The sequence below is a fragment of the Ambystoma mexicanum genome, chromosome 8 (assembly GCF_040938575.1).
Source record: "Ambystoma mexicanum isolate Mex_15411 chromosome 8, UKY_AmexF1_1, whole genome shotgun sequence".
Taxonomy (NCBI): domain Eukaryota; kingdom Metazoa; phylum Chordata; class Amphibia; order Caudata; family Ambystomatidae; genus Ambystoma; species Ambystoma mexicanum.
The window spans coordinates 160905055-160930085 of NC_090929.1; positions in this window are offsets into that span (position 1 = coordinate 160905055).

The following is a 25031-nucleotide window of genomic DNA, read 5'->3' on the forward strand; positions in this document are numbered from 1 at the left end:
TCTCCAGGCTATTTGGGTGCAGCAGCATGCCTTGCCGTGCTGGATTACAGTGTCATTTTCCCTGCCAGTGCTTTTCTTGACTGTGCATTGGTGCTCTGGGGGCTCGGCAAACTTGGCTTTGCTTTGCTTTCCTTTAGCTGCTACTCCGTGGATGAGTTTGGGAGGTTTCCTTTACTCTAAGGAGTACACCTGGAATGGGTTGGAGGGTTGTTTGTGCTTTTATATTTCAGTAAGCTTTCATTTCTGCTCTTTACTTTCAACACCTCTGAATATGTCTACTACAAGAATCAAAGCTAGTAAAGCTGACAAAGACCCCAATCCCACCATTATTCAGATGTATGGATCCTTCACCCAATATGCCGTCGATAAGAGCGAATGTTAGTAAAGCATGTAGAGGCCCTATCCCACCAGTGTCTATATGCATGACTCCTCCACCCAAGAATAGCCATTTAGCAGAAGTTATGGCACTGAGTGCCCGAAGGAAGCAAAGATTGCAGGGTCTGAGCCCATGTTTATCTTCCGTTGTGAATGACAGTGGCTGCGTGCAGGCCCCCTCTCCAGGTATTCGAAAACCCTTTCTTGAGGTTTCTACTGATACTGTTCCCTTAAGAAAGACTCTATTGAAGGCTGTGTTCAAGGGTCTGACACTATTAGGCCAACTTTGATTTCTATTGAGGAACCATTCAATGACCCACTTATATTAGGAGAAATGGAGAAAGCGAGCATGGAACCTCCTGTCTAATCCTCTTCTGAATTGCCTCAGGGAAGAAACGAACATACACGTCAACTCGATCCTTGCAGTCCTACACAATGACTGGCAATTAAGGACAGGCTAATATGAGAGCGTAATCTATGCAAAAATGTTACAGACTTCTGCTACTGGATAGATGTTATGGAGAAGCTCGCAGTGCAATTCCAGCCAGTGAAAGTGGATGAATCCTGCCAACTGTATCAAACAATAGATAAGAACGATCAGATATCGCCAACTGGCATAGATCAGAACTTTCAAACATCACAATGCAACCTGAGTTGCATGGCCCCTTTGGGGAAAAATCTACTTTTAGTGGATGGGAAGAGTTTAATTTAAAAAATATGATCTTATCCGCAGGCTGCGGTTGATATGATTGTCGCTGTCAGCAAGCAAGCCCAACTACTCTTGTTAACGTGGTGGAATGGAGGATAGGTTGCCCATGTCCCTTTACCACCAACCCAACATAACATTATGAACTCAAAATATTCTCTTCCTAGAATTCTGCGCATTGGTAAAACGTGTATGCCTCCAATGATTGATGACCTCCTGAAGAACACATTTATGGATCACAGAAATGTTATCATTACTAATGTGGAGCCTTCTGGGGGTTAGGAACCTAGGGATGCCCTTAGGAATAAAGTATTGTCATTGCTGCATCAAAAGACTGGGCAATGGGCATCATTACGAACCTAGGGGTGCCCTTAGGAATAAAGTATTGTCATTGCTGCATCAAAAGACTGGGCAATGGGCATCATTACGAACCTAGGGGTGCCCTTAGGAATAAAGTATTGTCATTGCTGCATCAAAAGACTGGGCAATGGGCATCATTACGAACCTAGGCGTGCCCTTAGGAATAAAGTATTGTCATTGCTGCATCAAAAGACTGGGCAATGGGCATCATTACGAACCTAGGGGTGCCCTTAGGAATAAAGTATTGTCATTGCTGCATCAAAAGACTGGGCAATGGGCATCATTACGAACCTAGGGGTGCCCTTAGGAATAAAGTATTGTCATTGCTGCATCAAAAGACCGGGCAATGGGCATCGTAAGAACTTCAGACCTTAAAATTATCTGAAGGATTAAGATTGACCAGTGGTGTACCCAGAATGGCAAGGACTCTATACTGGTGGTTTGTGATACATGGAACCTGCCATCTTACTTGTCCATATGTGAGGACTTGTCGAGAGTCGCATTGGACTTGAAGCAAGTTACTGGCTTTTCTTCTTTATTAACCAGCTCAAGTTCCTTGTCTGATTTGTTCTATATACATATATGTTATGTTATGTTAAAGGTACTTATATAGCGCACCGTCACCAACGGAATTGGTCCCCAGGCGCTGTGGCGGATCTGTAAACGGTGTTTTTTTCTGTATTTTTTCGTTGTTGTTTCTTTGTTTGTCTGTCTGTTATGCGCCCATATGCTTCTGGGGCAATTGATGCGCTTTATAAATATATAAATAAAAAACATAAATAAAAAATAAAATGTACAAAAAAATTAATTAAATTCTCCCTCGATGAAAAATCACATAGAACTGTATTATTATGCTGTTCGTTGTCATAGTCGCAAAGGGCGGCCTGCGAAAGGTGCATCGAGTGAGACACCCATGACATAAATGAAAACCCAATCAAACAGAGCTTAGACAAGTCGTTTTTGAGGTCTTTAGATACCAGCACTTTGCTCTCATTTGCAAACCAGTGAGAGAAATATCTTTAGCTATAAATGGTAATAGAATATTCATACATCAAGATTTTGCCTAGAGACTACGGACAGTGTAATGTGGTTACAAGAGTCTTTTATGTAATCCTATGATAAACGGGATTTTAAAGGATGAGCTTTTAAAATCCTTTTGTTAGGGATATTTTCTTTTTTACAAATCTAACCCTCCCTGTCCTGAGCCTCCCAACACTACTGCTGGACTCTCTGGGGTTGTTTCTGAATCCAGGTGTGAGCGAGATCTTTTTATCTCACCCACCTCCTGCATGCGCTTTAGTTTTGGGGCCTCTGGACACATTCTTCCAAGGAATCAGTGGAGGGGAGACCGCTGACCTTCGTCTGTGGCTCATGCCTTGCTATGGTGGCACCCCCCACCTTATGTGGAGTGCTAACAGGGACCCCAGGGTCCCGAGTGCAATGTTATTATGAGTTCACTGGTGAGTCTCTACTGCCCAGTAGTCGCCTCCTTTTTGTGACTGTTGCATTTTCTTTCTAAGTAGCAGTTTTGCTACTTTTCAGGCATCCCCTGTACAGACTGGTGGCAGTCCATATTTTCTACTATAATTTCTGAGTGCATCACCCAAGGATGCTGCTGCAGCCACGATAATACACTAAAGTGGACATATACTCATTATGGCGTCCCTTACTCTTTTAAGCCCTGTTCAAGATGCCCTGTCCTTTGTTAGCCATCCATCTGCGGTTCCAGGTGAGGGAGAGCTGTCTTCCTTCATGCACCTTAGTGGGCTTCTTGTAGTAGCCCACAAAGGCTCTCCTTTGTGTGTGTGAGCTGGCCTGAAATGATGAGCGGGCTGTCTCCACCAATCCACATTCCTCCAGGGACCTGGAAGTTGCTGGAAGATTCTGGGAGGCTGGCTGTCCCCAATTGGACAGTCACCTCCAGGTTTGAATGTTGCAGTGTCCTTATTGGGAGTCTGGGTTTGCCCAGATATGAGGAGACGATCAGGACCCAGGAACCAAGTTGACAACCGGAACTGAACATATCTGAAGAAGACGACCAAGGAATGCAGGAGGGCCACTGCAGAGGCATGTACTAGCCAAGAAAGCACCACAGAGTCGCACACCTCGACCTTCTACACAACAGGGAAGCCCTCTGTGAAGAGCCTTTCTCCCTAAGACTGGTGGAACCAACCAGTTACCTGTCCTGCTCAAAGTTTGTTGCACGTCTTTCATCGCTGGATTTGCTCTGCAAGCCCCGAAAACCAGATATCCACCATTGCAAGGACTTACAGCTGGCCAAATGGCTGGAACAAATTGTGGGCATCGTCAACGGTCTGCTGGGACTCCGGAAATCTGCTGTGTCAGTACTTGGTAGGCGCTCCTCTTAAATCCCCCTCTTTGCATTGCTACAGTTGCTATACACTAACTGAACTTTGTTACTGTACCTTCACTAACTGAGTGTGCCCTCCAGGCTACACACCTCCACCCACAGGAACCTTTTGGGACACCTTGGGGTAGACCAAGTTAGTATATGGTGTTGGGCTTACCTATGAGAGAACATCACTTGGTCACTACTTTAAAAGATTTAGTTATTTATATATGTGGTGCATGCCAAAGTAATTTAAAGTGGAGTGGAACCCTTTGAGGGTGACCCAACTGCAAGTTGTATATATGTTGAAACTTATTTTTACTCAATTTAAATATCTAAAGTGTGCCTTAGTGTATTATTGTATTAAAAGATTGCTATTTGCATAACGTACCTCTATGGGTCTTTTACTTAGCTGACCTGCTAAGTGGCAACTGTATTACACAGCAGTGCCCCCTGCCTCCTTAGTGCAGCCTTGCTGCTTGGTCACGACTACTTAAGAGAGTGGCTTTGCTCAACTGGGTGGTAATAAACTTTGCTAACCCTAGGTCCAATCCCAAATAGTGACTTTGAAAAACCCGCCTAACACATGGTGGCAGAAGTGGGATATAGTTGTGTGGACTCAGTGTAGCACTATAGTTCTGTTAATTAAAACACAGACCTTACTGCACTGAATATTTGTTTCAAGAAAAGGTAATACACAGGTTCTATATGGAAGATGTAACAGTAGAGACCATGCTCCTCTCCAAGTTGAAGTATTTAGAGAATTTTGTAAGGACAAGGGTTTCAGTACAAATATGGGAAACATTATTTGATACAATCCCTCAAAGCTTATCAAGCTTCACTGCCATGTCCTGTAACAGAAGAGAATGGTGAGGATGGAAAAGGGATACTTCTGTCCTCCCCTCCCAGTCCTCCTTCATCTCTGACTAGAATATCCCTAACAAATTCTCATAACCTTAGGTAGAAGAGAAAAAAGCAAAAAAACAGAATTTGGGTTAGAGAGGAAAAGAATGAAAATGTTAAAGAAGGATTAAGAAAGGGAAGCTAAAGAAAGAGAAAGAGCCTTTCATGAGAGACAACTAGAAAGGGATCATAAACACAAGTTAGAACTGAAAATAATCTCTTTGGATTCGTGCTTCTTCTGTTTCTTCTAATGGGAATGGCTCCAGCTCTTCTCCTCATTCCAGAATGCCGACGGGTTTGGTGAGTATGTATGATGAGAAGAAGTATATATTGGATCGGCTGAAGACATTTGAAATGGCAGGTTGTATGCAGAAGGTGAATGCCCCGATGAGGTACCCTGGCTTTAAGCAGACTCCCTCAGAATGGGTACAATGCTATCCTACAGATGCGTGCAACTAATCAATCTAACTATCAGATAGTTAGGCAAGTACTTATAGCCAAGTTTGGGATGACACCTGAGAATATTTAGGGACCAGAAAAGCAAGGATAGTGTTCAATGGGTTGCCTGGGTGTGCGATTCACAGAAAAACCTAGAAGGACAGAATGAAGGCCACAAAGTTCAGATCTGTGACGGCATGAGAAATTTGTTTATGCTTGAACATTTTTTGATACATGTTCCCAAGAGCTGAGACAGCACTTTGCTGATTCCAAGGAATTGGATCCCCAAGAAACTCGAAGCTGCTGCTGACTTAAGGGTAGCCAACAGGGTGACCCAGAAGGATAATGGAGCTCCTCACAAGACTAAGGAGGGAATGAAACTAAGGAAAAAAAGAAGGGTCTGAAAAATCTCATCCTAAACAGGGCCCCAAAAAGGATAAGGGATGAGGGGATAAGCCACCTGGGAAGTTAAACCGGTTTAGAAACACTCCCGGCGCCAAACAGGAGATTGGTCACAAAGATCCCCCATACAAGAAGACCTTTGGCAAATGTGTGGTTTGTAGGGCTACTGATCATGTGAAAGGGGCCCCAGAAATAAGGGTAGACCGGGTCCCATCTGTCAGCTTAGCCTTTTGTCCAGAGGATGGAAGAATCACGACAGGTGCAGTCTTTCACTTGGTTGCCCAAGAGCCCATAGGCGTTCAGGAAAGAGTTACCCCTAATGTCCCTTTGGTCCTGGGAGCATCAATGCCAGGATGCCTATTACTCTATCCCAGACAACATCAAAAGATATTTCAAGCCTAGTATATTCATTGATGGTCAGAAAGCCACCTGCATTAGAGATACTGGGGCCAGCACCGGACAAGACTCTTCTCAACCCTGAAAAAGTTACTAGGGCTCCTCTGGATCCTACTGAGCTTGAAGGTTGCCCCATCCAAATGCTCCCCATAGCACCCATCACCTTAACAGTAAATAACATGACTGTAACCATTGCTGTCAGTGTAAACCCTGAGGGCCCTGAGGCTGTCCTGCTAGGCAATGACTTAAGAACTTTAGGTCTCGTCTGTGACACAAAAGATCCTTCTGGGCCAAGGACAAGAGCTCAAACTAGAAAGGCAAGGGAATTAGCTCAGGCTAAAATCACTGCAAAGGTTAAAACCAAATCCTTAAAGGGTAAGAAGTGTCCCAACCCCAAAACACCTAGAAGCCCCTCTGAGGCGTCACCTCCAGGCTTGACTGAGGTAATAGAGTCTCCTGAAACTCCTCCAACTCCTGATAGAGAAGTGAACGAGGCTCTACCTAGGCTAGACGAGCTGAATCCCAGAGACCAACCTGATTTACAATCTTTGTTGGCCAAGGGTGGCCCCTAAAGCGCAGACTTTAGGAAGGGACAAAGGGAATGTTCTTCCCTTGAAGGGCTAATAAGGCATGCTGTTTTCCAAACAGAGGGTGAAGCACCTGGGAAGAACAGAATGTACTGGGAGGATGAGCTCTGATGCAGTGAACCCATAGAATCTACTCATGGGGACCACAAGAATTTAGTGGTCGCCCAGGCTGTTAGACACTTCATGTTGCAACTAGCACATAAGGTACCACTCTCTGATCATCTTAGAATTAAGAAGACTAAAGAGAGATTGGCCCGATACTTTTATTGGCCCGAGATGGGGATGTCAATAGAAGGCCATGGCAAAAGTTGCTCCACTTGCCAATTGTCTGACAAAAGTGATGGCACTAACAAGGCACACCTTGGTGCAAATCCCTGTTTTGGGAGTCCCATTTAAGAGCGTAGGGATTGATATTATTGGCTCCCATTGACCCTCCAACCACCTGAGGCATCAGGTTCATTCTTGTAGTGGATTATGCCCCCAGGTATACTGAGGCAATCCCAATGAGAACTTTGTTAGCTCAAGCAGTAGCCAAGGCTTTGCTGGGGATTTTCACCCATGTGGGGTTTCCCAAGGAAGTTGTGTCTGATAGGGGGACCAACTTCATGTAGTGGGATGCATGTGGAGTCTCCAACAAGTTCGCAACAGCTTACAATGCACAAACCAATGGGTTGGTGGAAAGGTTCAACAGAACCTTGAAGAGCATGATGGGTTCTCTTGAATAGCTCCTCAGAAGGAAGTTGCATCTCCTAATATGCCTACAGGGGGGTTCCTCAAGAGAGTGTAGGATTTAGCCCTTTTGAGCTCCTGTTCGGAAATCCATTCTGAGGCCCTCTGGTCCTGTTAAGGAAGGTTGGGCATCACCTCCGCCCTCCACTACCTTAAACATGGTAGATTATGTGCTAGACCTCAGGCGGATGGCCACAATGATGACTGAGGCAAGTCAAAACTTGAGAGCTGCTCAGGAATTAGTAAAGCACTGGTATGACCAGAAGGCTCCTCAAGTAGAGTTCACACCAGCACAACAGGTTCTTGTCATGGTCCTATTAAGGCACAGTGCCTTACAGGATAAGTGGAGGGGTCAATTATTTGGTGGACTTGGGTAACCCAAAGAGGCCGCTACGGTCTTTCACACCAACAGATTGAAGGTGTGCATCCGTAGGGTCGAAATAGGAGCTTGACCTCCTAGTCTCAGCCAAAGAGGACGAAGGGAGGGAACCATTACAAGATCTTGTGAGGGGTAGCCCTTCAGATGGCTCAGTGGAAGGAGTTGCCCTCTCTCCACAACTGACTCCTCAGCAGCAAATTGAATGTAAATCTTTGTTGAATAGGTTTGCCTCTCTGTTTTCTACTACATCAGGGTTGACTCTGTGGAGCCAACATGATATTGACACAGGTTATATTAAACCTGTAAAAAGTAGGGGCAACAGGATATCAGATTCTGTAGGGAACCACATCAGGTCATGATCTAAACTATTTCTACTTACCTTAAATATCTAAAAAAAATACCTTGGTGTAGTATTGTAATAAAAGATTTTTATTTTTGTAAAACTTACCTGTGTGAGTCTTTTACTTACTTGATCAGATAAATGTTAACTGTGCTACACAACAGTGCCACCCTTCCTCCCTACTTCAGCCTTGCTGCTTGGTCACAACTACTTAATAAAGTGCCTTTGCTCAACTGAGGTTGTAAGAAACCTTGCTAACCTTAGATTGGATTTTCCAAGTCCTATCCCAGATAGTGACTTTGTAAAAACCCCCTAGCACCTTTCCTTTACCAGATTATTTGATAGCATTCTTTGAAAGAAAAATAGAATTGCTGGCTTAATGCAATTCAGTTACACCAATATTAGCAGTTTGAATGCTTTAGTGCAGAGGTAGTCATAATATAAAAGAGGCACGATACAGAGATTCTCTCACACTGGGGTTTACAATCAATGGTTGAGCCTGTTCAGCTTCAGTTTCAGATCTCGTATAGCCGGTGAGAAAGCACTGCGAGCTGAGCGTTCATTCTGACATCTGTGGAGCCTGCCGATGCAAGTTCGAATCCCGGCCTTTCATCCTTCCGAGGTCGATAAATTGAGCACCGCAGTGGGATGATAATATCAAGTGTTATTTCAGCGCTTAGATACCTGCGGGTTTGTAGCGCTATTTAAAACTAAATATATTTGAATCGGGGTTATTCTCCTTATTGTGAGTTTAGTCACCCTGCTTTTATTATGGCGGCACAGATATGTCATGTTCTTTGTTTAATGATCTCAGGACCAATACTGTCTACATTTCTATATCACATGACAAGGTTGCAGAAGATCAAGGTTGCTTCACCTAATATCAAAGGTTTGGGGTACCGAGTAAAAAGAAGGATTTTGCCATGTACAAGTAGACTTGCAGCTGCATTCCGAGGAACACAGCGTATCCCCTGGAAATAGCCCAAGGACGCCTAGTCCCTTGGACTATGTCTGGAAGGTTCTGGTGCATTCCAATGAGAAGAGGAGTGGTGAAAGACGCAGACTCTCCGCACTTAAAATGTGCATCCCCATAGTGGAATAATACTGACTGTATGAGCTGAAAGTCTATATACATGTATATAGGCTTCCGTGTGCGCATGGCACGAATCGAGCCGAAACCCACACCTCCAGTTGCCTGGACAGCACTGCAGGGCCACCCGACACCCTGAATCCCAGCTAAATGTCTGCACTGCACTACCCTTTGGATGAACCTTAAGGTTCAATGGAATGCCTCCCATACCATGCTCCGCTCCCTGCTGCTACCACACAGCCATTTGCTTCCTGTTGCTGAGAACCTACCCCGGCCCTGTGCGGTTTGTCCTCTTCCACTTGGGTCTTGCCCTCGCTTGCCTCCCTCTCGCAATCCCACTCCCTGCGCAATCACTTTTGGGCACCGCCCCATGCCTGTCCTCCACCACTACCATACCCTATTTGGGAGACACCAGAACTATGACATTGCAAAGCATGCAAGCAAAACATGTTCCAACGAAGAGCTCACATTCCTGGTAGATGTCATTGTGAGTGAGGGGGCCCACCTCTTTAGGTCCAACAGACATTGAGTGGCTATCCACAACGCTGTGAATCCTGTGACTACCACTGCCCCCATCCTTGAGGACTGCAAAAAGTGTTCAAATCGCCCGATAGGGTGGAGCCACAACCCGATCAATGAACACAGCAATGGGCTCCTTGCCAGAGGGGGCAAATCCACACACCAACTGGACCTGCTGGCCTGAGAAGAGAAGGCATCGCCATTATCAACTTGGCTGCTCTAGATGTAGTTGGTGTCCTGGAGACAGGCGAAGTCTAGGACTGTGCCATTCATGCACAACAACTAAAGCCTCAAGTGCATGTCCCTTTAATATTTCAAACATATATGCCCATATTCATACTGAGACCATATCATTACTTGCAGGTTACTTACAGGTGCCACGAAAGGAACCAATGAAGGAAGCCACCTGCGAGGACAATACTTAGGGGCGCAGGGCAAGACTCACTCACCAAAGGCGACAAGGACTAACCGCTCCCATAACCTCTCCCCTCACCTACCAAAGTGCCACCCCCATCTGCACCCTAGGCAGTCCTGTTTTACAACTTGTGTGGCCAGGGGTGTCACAATCTGGCACAATAAACCTATATCAAACATGAGGTGCCAGCAGCCCCAGACCCCCACTTGCATCTCTAACACCTGCACCAAGCACTCCACAGGATGATTAATATGATAAACCTCAATAGCCTCACTACCATGGAGGCTGGCATGGGACGGGGAGCGAGCAGGTGGTGCAGAATGAGAGGAGCTTGGTGGTGGTAGTGGACAGTTCATGGGATAGGTCATGGTGAAGATGCAGGAGAGAGTAAAAAGATAAACCCCCAACAGGGAGGAAGGGCCTGGTGTCACACCCTCCCTTGTACACACACCTGACAATACTGCCACTCCTGCCTCTGCCCAAAACTCTAGAATCACTATAGCTCGCACTGCTCCCTCTGTCCCATCTTATTCCCCCCTTAACACTCTGGCACTCACATGGGCTTCTTGATGACTCGCGTGCACATGTACGCCTCATCCCAATAGAACGCTCTCCAGGTTGCGTCCTTTTTTGCATTGGCAGCTTCCTTGGCACCTAGGTAATCGGCGCAACGCTACTATGCTTCCGCGTTGCGTGACCAGCGCTGTGTGCTCACCTGACCCGGGAATCCACTCACGTGATGCGACAGCGCGTCACGTGACGGGAAGTAATGCCAGAAGCGCGAGTATTTAAACACGGCTCTCCGTGTACTCGCTGCTTCACAGCTGTTCTTTGCAACCTGTTTGGCATTACGCGTCCGTTTGGATTTCTTGACTCTTTTGAATTTTGACCTCGGTTTGCTTACTTGGACTTCGTTTGGATTACCTTACTGGCTTTGTTACCTCGGATTTGCCTGTGGTTTGAATACGGACTGCTCTTTATACTGCAACACGGATTTCCCTTTTGCATCTGGTTTTCTTTGGAACTTCTTGCTTTCAAGCTCCACAGCTACCAAACCACGTTCTTGTCATCAGGTGGTTCTCACGCCATCATTTGGGACTACAGTCTACCTGCCCATGTGAGTCCCGGACCCCTACCTCATAGGTTCATTGCCTTTCTCCTGACCCCTCTGGTAAGACCTTTTTCACGTTATCTTGGCACTGTCATTTGCTTGGTACTTAATCAGTATTTTCTTGCAGCGGATTGGGGTCCCAGAGGTTCGCGGTTCCGGAGTTGACCATCTCCAACTGTGGCCTCAACGGTCGCACAGGGAGTGACTTTGAGTTCTCTCTGTGTGGCATTTGGGGACAGAGGACTCTTCTGCCTACACAACATTCAAGTCTCAACAGACTGTGAAGCCGTATTGTCGTGTAGGCAATGGAGGGAAACGTTGAAGATCCCATGTCCGCTATAGTCCAAGCCATCACAGTATTACGGGCAGACATGGCTGCCGCTTATACCACCATCCACCAGCGGCTTGACCACATGCAAAGTATTAGACACCCATTGCCCCCAGACACAGAATTTGGGTATATACCCTCTGTCTCCCAACCCACGCCACCTCCAGCTCCATTGCCCCAAAATCCTGTCCATGTTGTATTGCCCTCCCCGTTCCCTTTAGCGGCTCCTGAAAGGTACCATGGAGATCCCAGGAAATTTAGAACCTTTCTAAACCAGTGTAAGTTGCATTTTGTGTGTCGACCCCTTGCCTTTCCGGATCCCACTACCAAGGCGGCATTCATCCTTTCTCATCTAGCAGGCACTGCTGCCGCATGGGCCAACCCCCTTTTGGAAAGCGATAGCCCCACCCTTATGACTTTGACCTTCTTGTCACGGAAATGTCCAGGGTCTTCGACACCAGACAAAATTCAGTCGAGAGACCTGGAGCTCCTGGATTTGAATCAGGATAAGGGTTCCCTTATTGAGTATATAACTCGGTTTAACCAACTGTCCGCTGAAACATCCTGGCCCGAAAGCAAGAAGGCGGTGGTATTCTATAGGGGCCTCAGTAATCCCATGAAAGACGCCTTGTCTGTGGTCCCTTCACTACCAACAGCATTCCAAGATCTGGTTGACCTCGCCCTCCAGGTAGATGCACGAAGGTCCGAAAGGAGAGCAGAAGCTGGGTTCGCTCACTCAGTCACACTCCCCACTTCGCATTCTCCTTCTGACACCTCATCAGAACCCATGCAAATCGGGGGAATTAGGAGCCCGATTTCACCTCTGGAAAGAGAACGTAGGAGGGTGGATAATATCTGTTACTATTGTGGTCTAGTTGGTCATTTTGTGAAGGAGTGCCCACGTCATCCAAAGACCAAGACTCAGGGTTTTCGGACAGCTCGATCTTAGAACCGGGGACGGAATCGAGCTATTCTTACCATACCCTGAACCCGATTCCTGCTTTTGGCTGCATTAGGCCCATACATGTACAGGCCACACTTCACCCCACACCTACTATCACACATCCTGTCACCATTATAATAGACTCAGGGGCAACGGGTAACTACATTGACATTGCCTTGGCTAATAACCTAAATCTGCCTCTTTTGACCAAGACTAGACCAGAACCCGTACAGGCAGTGGATGGTACCTCTCTAGTATCTGGCCCGATTAAAAAACAAACGGCACCCATGTTACTGACAATCTAATCCATACACAAAGAAACTATAAGTTTTGACCTCATTGCCATGCCCCAGTTTGGTCTCATATTGGGAATCTGGCTCCAGGAACATAACCCACTCATTGACTGGAAGTTAGGTTTGGTTCATTTAGAATCAGAAATTTGCCAACATGTCTGCCTACCCACAGATACCAGCAGTGATAACCCGGCTCAAGCAATTTCTCAGTTAACCGTGTCCAACTCGCAAGAACCATCCTCGGAACACGTAGTGGGGCTAGTGGCCACAAGCATTCCCCCTGAATACCAAGACTTCGCAAATGTGTTTGATCGTGGTTCTTCTGAGGTCCTACCACCACATCGCTCCTACGACTGTCCCATCGACCTGACGCCATGCTACCCACAGGACGGATCTATTCCCTCTCACCGTCGGAGGAGTTAGCTCTGAAAGACTATATCCAAAAGGCCCTGAAGATGGGACACATACGCCCGTCCACCTCACCTGCAGCGAGTCCCATATTTTTGGTCCCTAAAAAAGAGGGTGATCTACGTCCATGTGTGGATTACTGGCGACTTAATGCTATTACGAGAAAGAACCGGTATCCCATTCCCCTCATTACACCTTTACTCGACCACCTTGCACATGCGACCATTTTCACCAAGTTGGATCTGCGTGGGGCCTACAATTTGGTCTGCGTTCGTTCCGGCGATGAGTGGAAAACCGCTTTCTGTACCCGGTATGGGTTATTCGAATATACAGTCATGCCGTTCGGTTTGTGCAGTGCCCCTGCCACATTCCAGAGGTTCATGAATGACATCCTAAGCGATATCTTGGACGTGTTCGTCGTGGCATATCTCGACGACATTCTAATCCTTTCTCAGTCCCCAGATGAACACGTACGCCATGTCTGTGAAGTACTTTCACGGTTACAGAAACACTCTTTGTACGCCAAACCAGAGAAATGCCAATTTCATGTCAGCAGTGTGGATTTCCTTGGGTTCTGCATCACCCCTGCTGGCTTGATCATGAATCACTCTAAAGTGAAAGCTGTTCTAGACTGGCCCGTCCCTGCAAATCTAAAGGCACTCCAATCATTCTTGGGATTCGCAAATTTCTATAGACATTTCATCTCGGGCTTCTCGTCCATTGGGTCTCCCCTCACTGCCCTGACCAGTCCTCATACCCCCTTTTTGTGGACAGATACACACCAAAACGCATTCGAAACACTGAAGACTGCGTTCACTACGGCCCCTGTTCTTCAGCATCCTGACCCAGATCTCCCTTTTATCGTGGAGGCAGACACTTCTTTTGCTTTAGGTGCAGTTCTTTCACAGACTTGTTGATCCTCGGGCCGCTTGCACCCGGTCCCTTTCCACTCCCGCAAATTCACCATCCCTGAAACACATTATACCGTGGCCGAGAAGGAACTACTGGCGGTCATGGATGCTTTCCGTGTTTGGCGGCATCATCTCTTGGGCGCCAAACATCAGGTCACGGTCTTCACGGATCACCAGAATCTGCAGGATCTAGCCTCCTTAAAATACCTCAATAGTAGACAAGTGAGGTGGCATCTATTCTTTGCGGCGTTCGATTTCCAGATACGTTATCGCTCTGGGTCGGCTCATGGGAAGGCCGATGCCTGGTCACGTTCTCCTGGGGGGATTTCTCTGCCTGTGTATCCTGACACGCTATTAGACAACACCAAGGTAGGTAGTCTGTGCACCCCAACAATGCCCTTGCTGGATGCAGTAAGGAAGTGGGTATCGCTTCATCCTAACGAGCTGTCAGAATGGAATCCGGTAATTCATGATGGCCTTCCCTTTGTCTTGAACCGCCTGTTTTTACCCACTGCAGACACGCGGAATATGGCCCTTGAGTGGTCACATGACGCCCCTGTGAATGGTCACCCGGGTCAACAACGCACGTTAGCTCTCTTGCAGCGTTGGTGCTGGTGGCCGGGCATGAAAAGGGACGTGGACTCTTACTTCAACACATGCTCCATATGCACTCAATGTAAGCCCCGTAGGGGACGTCCTCTGGGTCTGTTGCTTCCTCTACCGGTACCCCCTAAGCCTTGGCATACCTTGTCCATGGACTTTATAACAGATCTCCCTCAGGTGCAAGGTTTTGATACCATATGGGTGGTAGTGGACTCCTTTTCCAAGATGGCACCATTCATCCCCTGTAAGGGTATTCCTTCTGCCCCTCCCATGGCCAGAATGTTCTTTGACTCTGTGTTTTGCCTATTTGGCCTGCCTTCTGTCCTCGCGTCGGACAGGGGTTGTCAGTTCACCTCACGCTTCTGGCAGGCCCTGACGAAATTGTTGGGTATCAGTGTCCGGTATTCCTCGGCCTACCATCCGGAGACGGATGGTCAGACTGAAAGGGTCAATCAGACTTTGGAACAGTACCTACAGTGTCCGATACTTCAACAACAGTCCACCTGGTTGCATTCCCTCCATCACGCTGAATTCGCTTACAACAATGCGGTCCATGCCTCCACTGGATTCTCCCCCTTTTATGTCCTCTATGGCCAGCATCCCCGTGTTCTGCCTATACGCGACCTCGCGGCCTCTTCCAATCCAGCCGCTAGTGCTTGTGTCAGGGGTATATGTCTGTTATTCACGCCCGCACCTCGGCACACCTCCGTGAGGCTCAGGCATCCATGAAATCCCAGGCGGACAAGAAGCGTGTGGTGGCTCCTGTTCTTTCAGTGGGTTCTCGTGTCTGGCTCTCTACTCATCTGCGGTTGGTGGGTTGCAGGAAACTCTTGCCCCGTTTTGTGGGTCCTTATGTGGTGTCTCGGGTGATCAACCCTGTTACTTACCGCCTTGTACTCCCGAGCTCCTGGCGGATTCACCCTGTGTTCCACGTCTCCCTCCTCAAGCCTTGTCCGGGTCCTTCCCGTCTTCGCGCCCCGGCTGCCCCGGTGTCCCTGTCGGCCCCGGATGTCTATGAGATCTCTAACATTTTGTACTCCCGTATCTGCCGGGGACGCTTGCAGTACCTGGTGGATTGGGCTGGATATGGTCCGGAGGAGCGGTCCTGGGTCCCCGCTTTTGATATCCACGCTCCTCGCTTGGTGGCTCGCTTTCACAGGGATCATCCTTCCTGCCCACAGGGTCGTGGGCCTTTGGGGGGGGGGCTCTGTCACACCCTCCCTTGTACACTCACCTGACAATACTGCCACTCCTGCCCGTGCCCAAAACTCTAAAATCACTATAGCTTGCACCGCTCCCTCTGTCCCATCTTATTCCCCCTTCACACTCCGGCACTCACGTGGGCCTCCTGATGACTCGCGTGCACATGTACGCCTCACCCGCAACAGAACGCTCTCCAGGTTGCGTCCTTTTTTGCATTGGCAGCTTCCTTGGCGCCTAGGTAATCGGCAGAACACTACTATGCTTCCGCGTCGCGTGACCAGCGCTGTGTGCTCACGTGACCCGGGAATCCACTCATGTGATGCGACATCGCGTCACGTGACGGGAAGTAATGCCAGAAGCGCAAGTATTTAAACACGGCTCTCTGTGTACTCGCTGCTTCACAGCTGTTCTTTGCAACCTGTTTGGCATTACACGTCCGTTTGGATTTCTTGACTCTTTTGAATTTTGACCTCGGTTTGCTTACTTGGACTTCGTTTGGATTACCTTACTGGCTTTGTTACCTTGGATTTGCCTGTGGTTTGAATACGGACTGCTCTTTGGACTTCAACATGGATTTCCCTTTTGCATCTGGTTTTCTTTGGAACTTCTTGCTTTCAAGCTCCACAGCTACCAAACCACGTTCTTGTCATCAGGTGGTTCTCACGCCATTATTTGGGACTACAGTCTACCTGCCCATTTGAGTCCCGGACCCATACCTCATAGGTTCATTGCCTTTCTCCTGACCCCTCTGGTAAGACCTTTTTCACGTTATCTTGGCACTGTCATTTTCTTGGTACTTAATCAGTATTTTCTTGCAACGGATTGGGGTCCCAGAGGTTCGCGGTTCCGGAGTTGACCATCTCCACCTGTGGCCTCAACGGTCGCACAGGGAGTGACTTTGAGTTCTCTCTGTGTGGCATTTGGGGACAGAGGACTCTTCTGCCTACATGACATTCAAGTCTCAACACCTGGCAAATGTGAGGTAGAAACCACCAACCCGGAAACTTCATAACTTTGCCTTGGCAGATAGACATAATAATCCCAGAAAGGTGCCCAAGAGATCTGAATTTTGCCTTCAGAATTTAATTTAAAAAAGAGTTACTGTAAATAAACAGATTAAGCATGGATGTCTGCCCTTCCCAGGAAATCCAGGTAGCTGCTCTACAAATATCCTATGGGGATGTTCTCCAGAAGATCAGAAGCAACAATTGTCCACGATCCCAAAGGGTTTGTAGAAAGTGGTTACTCTTTAAAAGTAAAGATAAGCCTGCTAACAGTTACTCGCCATAGTAACTCTTGTACTCCAACTCCAGAGTTTCATTTCAACAATACTTATGGGTGTTCATCCCAAGAGGACGGGTTAGCAGCCTTTTTGCACCTCTTTGCATGCCAGGGTGTGTCGAGCCACCCAGTGCCTCTCCCCACCAGCATCACCAGTCAGTGCCTTGTCAGTTTGGCAGTTGCTGCTGGCTAATCCATTTATGGAGTGTGCAGAGTTGGTTGTATGAAGAAAACAGGAGAAGTGATTAAGAGTACAGCCGGTGAGCAACTTTCTTTCTTTAAAACATGTTTTAGTGTGTCATTTCTTCCTTAAAAACTTTAACACATGCTTGTAATTAATCATACTCCATTTCATACATAAAATTAAGACCTGTTTCACCATTAAAACCATATTAAATTCATCACATTAGTTCATCCCTTAGCCATTAATTTCAATTTATACAATCCCAACATTTAATACTTAATCTAAAACAGCATTAAATACATCATATCAATTCATTTAATTCATATCAATGCATAACAAACCCATAATTAATTACAATACACCTCTTACTGCAATTAGATCAGGAACAGAAACAAGAAATGTTACCAGCGATATGATCTGAGATGTGGAAGAGCCTTCCATACATTTTTTCATCAACCATTCCTCCCCATCATATGCCATCACACTCAGGTACTTCTCAAAATACAGTTCTCTTTTTCCATTTAATGTTGGTCATGCAATACCCAAGGTTTCAATGTCTCCAAGATTTCCTTATTTTCGCATGCCAATACTTACTTATTTTCACATAACCTGCACAATCAATCTTTATTTTCATTGCATTCATTACCCCTCCATCCTACGCAATCTTTCCAAGGTTCCCAGCAAGTTAAATCAGAACCTCATGTAAACCCTACGGTATTTACTATTTGGAAATCTGAGTACATACGCATAAAGACGTAGGCACTCTCGATGTTGTTCTGCCAATTCCCTATGCAATGATAATTTGCTCAATGAATCCCAATCCCTACACCACTGATCCATGTTTAGAGCTTTTTATACTTTTGTTGGATTTTGATTTTCAATAAGAGATCAATCCAGCCTCTTCTAATATCATATCACACTCAGAAACACATTCAAAAAGTGGTTTACATGTTGTCTTTGTTAAAAGTGACCATAATTCCTCAAACGGGGATTCTTTGGATGGTTGCAAAATGTTCCTGTATAGCTGGAATTTTGCCCTCTTAATACAATGTTGCCACGTTACTAAACCCAGCTCAATACAGATTAGCACATACAGGGTAGCTGGAGGAAAGCCTAATCTTTTCAAAAACTTGCCTTTGATACATTCAACTTTCCGCAATCAACCTTATATAGCTCCATCCCATACAGCACAGACATTATTACCATGCCAAATTCTAATTACAGGATTCAATGTATATTATTCTTATTTTACCAGTATTTTTCGATGTTGGCCATGTAATTAAGTTATTTTCTGCTTTACTTTCATGGTATACCACCCTTTAAGGGCTCTGTTGTGTATCCAAAATCCTAACATACCTAATTTCCTGTAAAACATTCAGTGTTTTCATTTCTATAAACCAAGCTTGTCTAGCTTAATTCTTTTCATGTACAAAACCATCATTACAGAAGTCTTATTTGAATTGATAGTTTATTATAGGTAAACATTTCAATAAAATACCTAGAGCACGCTGCAGGCCAATTGGGGCACTATCAAATAGAAGAATGTTATAAGTAAATAGAATAGCCTGCACTTTCATAAGACCTACTTGGGGAGGAAATGTATTCCCTTCTCCCAAGTGTTTACCCATGTGCGCCAGATACACATTAAAAAGACAGAGCGCCAATACGTATCATTGTTTTAGACCTCTATTTGTGTCTACTAGTGACCCTAATTTGCCACTGCAATCCAGGCGAATCTGAACCATAGTGTTCGTATGGTGTTCTATCAAGATTCTAAGTAAACCATTCAGCAAACCCCAATCAAATAGCTTGTTCCAGAGGAGGCTGCGATCTATCGCGTCAAATGTGCTTGCTAAGTCTACACTATCTATGCACAATGGAGAAGAACCTTTCCTAAGTGCGCAACTTTTTAACAGCTGTACCACCAAACCATTCAAAAACGTACTACATCCCTCCCTAAAATCTGTTTGGAATTTGCAGGGTTTATGAACCACGGTCTCCCAATGTTTTATTTCTTTTAAGATCAGACACACAGAGTTTTGATTAGCAATCCATAACAGTGATCATTTTATAATTCCCATGAAATCTTATATCACCTTTTTTGAAAAGCGGCACATTGCCCTGCGCCAAGATTCTGGTATCATCTCCCTAGATACAACAGCCTTAAAGGCATACCATAAAACGTTGTCCCATAAACCAGGATCTGATTTGTATATCCAGTTAGGAATTCCATCGGGTCCAGCTGCTCTGGACCCCTTTGCTTTTTGTATTAAGGCATACATATCCTGTTAATCAAAGTTTCCTTTACACCTTTCTAAATCCTGCTCTACAAACTTGAGACAAGACCTCTCCTTAGTATAAAACATTCTCCCTATATATTCATTCCTAAATTGTTCTGGAATTACATTATCCAATGCATCCACAATCCTGTTATTTATACCATCCACCAAATTAATTGTCTTCCAAAACATTTTAGTGTCAAATTTAATAACAAATTTGAATATCTTTTGGGCTTCCCTATCATCCCTGTCATATTGTCTGTGATGATAAAACTTTACCGATTTCTTTATTGTTGTTTTAATTTCTTTATCGTTTCATCTTTTCCTTCAAAACAACCTGTTCCGGGAAGGCTCGAGTCAGTCTGGCAGAAGGCAACCCCAGAGCCATATATGGTCCTTCCACCCAATAGCCATTCAGGGGAAGGTAACAGAGCCAGGGCTTCTCATGACTTTGAGAAACAAGGGGCAAACACAAAAGAAACCAATAGGATACAGTGGCCATCTTTCCTTTTTTCAGGAATCCATTAATTCCTATGGGAGGGCCTTGGTGTCCCGAAAATGGAGGGCCCTCAAAGCCACTGTCAAGTCATCATGTAGCTGCTACCAGCCCGTACCCTGCTATGTGGGCAACATACAGGTGCCCAAAAAAATAAACTAGGAGTACACATTTGTACTCCTACCTGTGGGTGCCATGGGGGTATCCCATGAGTATTGTTCACCAAAAAGGAAAAGATGAAGAGCGGCACTGCCAGAGGTCCAAACTGGGCTCCTGTGCAGAAAGCATACAGAAAACACATACGGGTAAGTGGTAGGACAAGGACGAGGTGGCACTGTCCCTCCCAAAAGCATTTACAGTATCACAATTATCCACAATGTATCAATTTTTGGCACTTATGTATGCCTTTACCATATTTCCAATATCCTTTATGGACATGGACATCTGTCTCACTTTGCCATGTAATGCATCATACAACCTCACCAACGTTTGAAGTGTCAGATGCATAGCTCAATCAGATGTACTTCTCGTGACTCCACCTTCTACAGAATAATTAAATATCCTATTTTGGCCATGCATATTTTCAATTCAAATGATGTTCCCATTCATATTTGAGCTATCCCTTTTGTTTACTGTATCTATGCCTCAGTCAAAGGTTTTCACAGTGGAATTTGCAAATAAGTCTGGTGGTGAAGAAAGGTGCTCTAGGTCATGACTCCTTGATTCCCTCTCCGCCTCATTCTCCAGGCTGTGGCACAACCATAGGAACAAGTTCTCTACCTCTTCAAGAGGTTGGTTGTATCCCGCTGCGGGCATACCATGCTTGACCCAGCAGCATTTCCCAACAACTATTTCCACTGCTGGTAAAGGCATCAAAGCTGTACTTTTACTTACATTAGTGAACTCCTCCATATCATTCACCGGACCCTCTACCTATTTATCAAAGACTCATCTGATGCCACATTCACCGGACCAACTTGCTCTACTTCAGGGTCCATGGCACTTCGTAGGAAGTACCGGGAGGCTTGTGCTGGTTTTGGCATGCTCTTGGAACTAAAGCTTTGGGCTTAAGAATATACTTTCAACATTAGTTACTTGACAGACGGGCCCCCAACAACCATCCACAATGTATCACAACAGGTCACTCTACAACTTTAGACAACCTAAAAAATGCAGGGGCCCTGCATATATAGCTGCCTATACCTGCATACTCCCCCTTATGCACAGTTGAAAGGGCAGAAATATCCCAATAGTCACAGCACAATGAACTTTGGGGTGGAAAAGCGGAGGACCCGAGTACCAAGGTTGGATTACCACTCAGCTAAAAGGGAGCGGCACAGCCACAGGTCACAATTGCACCTTTACCAGCTCCCCTCTCTCACCAGAAAGGAGCCAGGATAGAACAATGCCACTGGAAGACACCGGGAGGGGCCCAGGCTGCGCAAAAAGCACACCGGGGCCTTGGACCGCTGCCCCCCCCAACCCTTTCTTAATACAATACCAGGCGATATGCCATTCTGTATGTAACCATCTTGTATTCATCTAAGTTCACCACTGTACCAATTTCTGCCTCTGGGCTACATGTAACCTCAGCGCCCCGATACCTCAGGGTTTGTGTGCGCTATACAAATGTTAAAAATAAAAAAATAAATGCTCTCACTGCTCTCAGAATACTCAGAGGATTCTGGTATATCAACTGCACTACCTTCTCCACTCAGCTTCTTGGATGCCAGAGGAAAGCACGACTCTGCGTCCTTGCTCAGTGTCAGCATCGGCATCTGAAACCGTCAAGCCGCAACACTATCACACTATGCGGCTGCTTCCGACAGTGTCAGCTTTATTAGCACATTTCTTTCTTCTACGTCCAATGCGAGATTTCAAAGCATGAAGATATTTGGGAAGGAGGGCCTCACTGCAGCTCAGAGAAGAGGTTCTGAAGAATAGCCTGTCTGAATCTAGTGCCAGCCCTATAACTTGTATCTTAAAGGATAGTTCCGGGACTTTTTTTTTTATTGTCCCTACGGGTCGGCCATGTGTTTGTAAGCATAAATCGGTAGATCGTAGGAAACTTTCCTATGGACCTTACCTGACTTTTCGCCCATTATCGCACTCGAAATCAGCCTCCATTTTGTGATAATCCTATCATTTCGGCCCATCGACCTGGCTCACCTGCCTTTGCGGCACTAAATCAAATCCCCCGCCCCTGAAACAGACTTCATCAAAACATTCATATTCCCCGCCTCTATCCGTGACGTGACTGTGCTGCGTAGGCAAACGCGCCCAGGCGTCTTCTACGCGACTCCACACAGACCACGGAAATCAACACAGATCAGCTCACAATACAGCGCACCACAATTCGGAATATGAAACTGTACTTTGAAATCAAACCGCAAGATTGTAAATGTGGTAAAGTACATTTATTTGACATCAAATGTTTAGAGAATATTCAGCGATTTGCATTTTTATTTGCTCATGTTCCAAAAAGTTCGTATTGAGGAACGCGATGGTCCTCTGCTGTACACAGGGTCTTAGAGCATCTCACAATACAGCGCCACAATTCGGAATGTGAAACCGTGGTTTAAAAGCAAACGGCAAGATTGTACATTTGGCAAAGTACATTTATTGGACCTCAAATGTTTAGAGAATATTCAGCGATTTGCATTTTTCTTTGCTCTCGATCCAAATTAGTTCGTCTTGAGGGAAACGATGTTCGTGTGCAGTACACAGGGTGTTGGTTTACGATAAAAATAAGCTCTTCGGTCGCACTGATAATTGCATGGCTGTTCCAACAACGAGGCACTAGGCCACCACAACGGTAGGTATGTTGCATCTAACCGTTAGTACCGCGTAAGGGCATACTTGTACTTGGCGATCGTCCCATAAAATGGTCAGGGTGGTAACGTTGTTCACGCAGAGAAGCAACTGGCGGCTGTAGAAGCCGTCCGCCGGTGTCTGGTACTCGTGACACAGACAGTAGTGAATGATGTACCTAAAAACATAAAAAATGAAATTAGTCTCACCATCAGATCCTTATTAAAATTATTCATTCCATAGCGAGGACAGCGCTACTGGGTGTACACAAGTGTTTAAAGGCGTGGCGAGGCAGGGAGGGGGGGGAGTGGAGTACAAGGTAAGTAGCATAAAATAATAAATAAATAGGGCCAGCTGGTGGCAAGTGCAAGGTAAGTGCAGAACAAGTGCTGGGAAGGTGGGGCTGTAGGATACTGAGACAGTCCCCCAGTGCAGGGGTTGACAGGGAGGCAGTGCAGGTGGAGAGTGGAAGGGCCCAGGACCGAGGTCGCAGACAGTGGACCAGTTGTAGCAGGGGAGAGGGAGAGAGAAAGCAGAAGCAAAGAGGAAGGTTTTGAGGTGCTTCAGTAAAAGCAGATGTTTCTCCTCAAGATAGTGCGCGGTAGAAAACAATATGCCACATAGAACGAACAAGTACAACTGAACCCGTCTTTAAAGCCACTGTATAGTAATGAAATTGCGGTATAAACTCATCAAAAGTTACTTACATTATATTTGCATTTTCCATTGTGTCTCTGTGTAGGGCAGACCCGAAACACCACTCCTTCTTTGCCGACGTTACTTCTTCTAATGAACGTGGCTCATCGTTTCGTTTCTGAAATTTTATTCATTATCTTTTCTTAGTCTTTCGGGATGGTCCCGGCCTGTCAAGGTCAAATCACAATAGAACCTTATACTGGGTCGTGGGCCGTTCCGCCACCCGAGCAAAACATCAAAGCAGCTGACCTTCACTTTGAGCGAGCACACATTTCTAGTTTGGGCCTGCAACATGAGGAGACTCGAGAGAACAGACAATCAAATTACAATCATTTAAACCGTGATGTGTATTTCTCAATGAGCTCTGCTTTAGGTGGACATGGAACAGAGGCAATGTTGGGTGGCAATGCAGTTGTCCCCTGCATAGGTTCGTTCACCACTCCATGTATGTGCCTATCGAGGACATCTACGATAAGTCTCTCAATAAACTCATATTGCATATCCTCAAACACTGGTTTGATCACCCATTGTTTACTTCTTTTAGTGAAGGCCTTATTGTAGCGAAGCGTCCCTAAAGTTCCGGTCGTCCTACTTTGTTGACGGCCAACATTATGGTTATGTGCCAAGACCGCTAGAAGAGTCCGATTTATCATGCCTTCCATGCCAAAATGCAATCTTTTGGGCCTGTACTTTAGGCACATATTGTGGAACACCTCCAAATCTCCTGTGTGGCAGAATTCCGTGAGTCCCCTCAAATCTCTTGTTATAGTTTTATCAAATACAATCTTTTCAATGGCCTTGTGAGTGGGTGATGAAGGAATCAACCACTTCTTCTTCCGTGCCTCCTCTGTGGACAAATGGCCATGTTCACATTTGTGGAAATGTTCATTTGTCGACCATCGATGTACGTTGCTACAGTGCAACATTACTGACCGCCATTTTTCCAGTAGAATTTCCAACGACCCTTCACATGTTTTTGAGCTCCACCAAAGATGGTTGCTGATTGACTTGGACCACTGTGAAATACCTTGCATATATCTTTTTTTTTTCCTGCAGCCGACAATTTTTTATTGATTGTTTTTGCAAGATGCCATACGTCAAATTGGTGATTTATATTTTTGTACTCTTCTCTCATTGTCTTGGCAATTGAAACGTGTCTGTCCGTGGCTATCAGGTCGATCACCATTCCCCGCGATTGTAGTTCTTGCAATGATGCTACAAAGCCAACTTTCTCCATGGCCACTGAGGATGTACTTTGTGACACCTGCACGACCACCGAACTCACAATTTTCTTACTTTCCATGTCCTGAAAGTGGTAGGTGCAGTACTTGGCTGAAACTCCTGGGCTGTCGCACTGTCCATCACCGGCTAGCCTGAAGCGTTTGCCCGCGAATGTACTTTCCATTGACATTTTTTCCATTCTCCAAGCTTCGCTGATGGCTGGAAATAGATAATCGGTTTGGTATTTGTAGAACTGAGTTTTCGCAATGAAATG